This window comes from Cupressus sempervirens, chromosome 4, assembly GCF_028749045.1.
Source record: "Cupressus sempervirens isolate cs-2001-9-10 chromosome 4, ASM2874904v1, whole genome shotgun sequence".
Taxonomy (NCBI): Eukaryota; Viridiplantae; Streptophyta; class Pinopsida; order Cupressales; family Cupressaceae; genus Cupressus; species Cupressus sempervirens.
This window is the reverse complement of record NC_143121.1, coordinates 808,282,032-808,285,462: the sequence shown is the minus strand read 5'-3', so window position 1 is coordinate 808,285,462 and position 3,431 is coordinate 808,282,032.

Genomic DNA, 3,431 nt, shown 5'->3' with positions numbered 1-3,431 from the left:
CATGGTTGGTGAAGATTGAGAAATTGATTTTTCTATTGTGCTCACAATCTCACTAGTAGAAGCTATCTCCATAGATGTGACAATATGTGGTGGAGTGTGAGGAAGAAATGCAATTGCTTCTGCTACAATTCTGACCAAATCATCTTTTTCCTTTTCCTCATCTTCTACTTCTTCCTCCTTTCCTTCTTCATCCATTTCTTCTACTTCCTCCTCCTCTTCATCCTTTTCCTCCATTAGAGCATGCAACTCTCCTATAGTAACTGAGATGGAAGGAGTGTTGTCATCATCATCATCATCATCACTATCATCATATTTAATTATAATAGTTTCATCTGATGGCTTGTTGAGATGATATATCTCTCTCCAAACATCTGAGGCATGCTTAACCACTAATGCTATGTTATTCATTAATATAAAACATGAGTTAAGCTTTAGAATCATTATATCTCCATGCTCTTTTATTGCCTTCTTTACTTCTACATTACTCAGATTAGGTACTAACTATCTCAATTGTTGTTCAAAGATGTCTTTTATAGTTTGCACTGTGTTCTCCCATTTGACTTTGATTTTTGCAAAAAGATCTGCATGTTTTTTAGGTTAAATTTTTGCAGGGGAGTATTTCCAAATACCCATCTTCTCCATGACTAAGTCCTCAATCTCTTTCTGCTCAGTTGGAGTTTGAGTCTCATATTTGAGAACTTTGAAGTTACATATTCCTACTCCAACTCTTAGCTATTTCATCCTTTCCTCAAATTTAGGTGGAGAGTGAATGAATATTGGTTCACTTTTACCTTTTCTACCTCTCCTGGGAACACTACAGCTAGTTTCTTTTGCGGTTTAGTGATAATCACTCTACCTTTCTTCCTTGCTGGTTCCTCTTTCTTTGATTCTTCTTCTTCATCATATTCCTCCTCTTCATCCTCACCCTTGCCCTTGGTAAGCATTAGAGGACCTTCAGTTGTCTTCAATTTGGCAATCATCTTCTTGCCTCTGTTGAGAGCTTGAGGAATCTTGATACTAAGCTCTATTCTCTTCTTGGCTTTCTCATATGTGCCAAATGCAGGAAGATTTGGATTGGCTGGCTCATTTACTAAAGCCTCAATGATGTCTCTAGCTTCATCAATATTAATTTCATAAGGCAATGGTTTTACCCATGCCACTCTAGGTATGACTACTTGAATGTACACTCTATCATATTCCACCATGAAGCATATGTCATCCTTGTAGTCTTCCACAAGCTTGGGTGGGATTCAAAATCTATTGTTCATTTTCTCCTTGAATGCCTCAAAATAATTATCCAACACCCTTTCAAAGTTTTCACCCATTTCTTCAATAAATTCATTTATCTGATAAAGGATAGGGGTGTCTTTCCTCCATATGACTGTGCCCTTAGATGGAAAGAATTTTTGAACATAAAAGAATAAACATGTGAGCAATGGATCGAACTTGAAGGAATTGTTCTTGGAAGTCTTCACACTTTCAATGTTTTTGTTCAATTGCTTCAATAACACATCTGACAGATCAAATTTGAGATTCTTCTTTATAACCTTGTATGCTAGGTCAATTGCCTCACAGGAGATGTTGTTTGACTGACTCGAGTTGTAGATCTTATGTGTAATGATATAGATGCCAAATCTAAGCTCTATGTCACTGACATTATTTAATTTCAAACCTCTATTGTCCCACTCGACTAGGGTTTTCTTCTCTAGTTCCTCCTGACCTAGGGTTTTGGTTGACCTGGCTTTGCTTAGTATTGGCAGACCCATAACCTTGTGTATCATTTTTTTTGTAATCAAAATGGTTTGCTCCAACCATAATTGACCATTGTGAAACTGACTCAATATTTATCTTATCCATTTCACTGGGAAATTTTGAGGCATGTGAGGAATATGAGTTAATCCTTTAACTTCCAAATGTTTATGCTCGAGTTTCAAAACTCCATCAACACACATTTCAGCTAGGGAAGTATCCATTTCTAATGTCCCTCATTCTTGAATAGAACATTTAAAATGAGTCCTTATGTCATTAATTAGGAGTACCTTTGGCAATATTTGTGACTAAGCTCCATAAGGATCAAGTGATTCAACAATGGCCAAAATTTTTTTGGAGTTAGGTGCTTTCCATTTGATGCCCTTGACCAGCATTTTAGAACCCTTCTTTAGTTTAGTGTTGCTTCCACTAGTAGACACCATCACTACTCAATAGGTGATGAAATTCATGAAGATTTTGCTACTAAATCGCTCAAAAACACTAAAATGCTCTTTCAAATTGCTCTACTCTTTGAATGCTATGAATGTGATGAAAAATGAACTTGAAATTGCCCCTTTTGTTGAGAAAAAATTCATAAATGCTCAGTACCATTATGACATAGTTTGTAACAGACTTTCATCCACTGACCTAACTTAGTAAGACTATCAACTCGGAAAACAAACCAAATTTCTCTTATTCCTAACCTTGCTCGATAGGGTCTTCAACCAACTTTCCTCGGTGGAGTCTAATGCAACTCAGCAAAAGATGACCTTTCTATGATCCTAGTGTATCTGGAATACTGATTTGATCATTTGCATTCCTCATATTTCTTGGAATTGCTTATGATTTTCTTGTTGAGTGTAGCTCCAATACATTCTTAAGAATTTAGTTTGAGGGGATGGAGTCACCAACTTCTTGAGTGACTTCACTACCATGATTTCAGCTTGTATCCTCAGTAGATTTAGGAATCAATTGCTGCCTCATTTCTTGCCTTATATTGCTATCCCTTTCTTTCTTTTTATCTTCAAATTTTCCTATATTCATGCAATTTTTAGCTATATGATTGAGTTTAGTGCATGTGTAACACCTTATAGTAATATCTTTATTTCTTAGGTGATGCCTTGCACATTTTATGCTAGTGTGTCCATATTCTCCACAATAATGACATATGCACTAGGTGTTGTAGTCCCATCCAAATATTGCCTTTATAAATTGTTCAGCTGGATTGAATGATTTGGATCTACATCAAGATGCCTTGTGACCATGCTTTTTGTATTTGTGACATTTACCTTCAAATTTTGGTTTCTCCTTGCATTCATTGGCTTTGTGACCATGCTGATTGCAGTTGTGGCACTTTCCATTGAATTTTTCTTTTCCATTGCTCCAACATTTGTTTGATGTATGACCAATTTTCCCACATGATTGCATGAGGTTTTTTTATTCCTTTTTGGACCGTTCTTGGAAGATTTGCCTTGTTCTTCACTGTATCCAAGTCCTGCTTTACCTTTTTACCTATGAAGATTCTACTCATTTTGTTGATTCAACTTATTCATGTCTTCATGTGATTTTAACATTCTCTCATTGATTTTTTTTCAGCATTTAGGTCATTTTTTAATTTTTCAATAATTTTCTTTTCACATATCAGTTCTCTCATTATTCTTTCATTAATTTCCATTTCATAA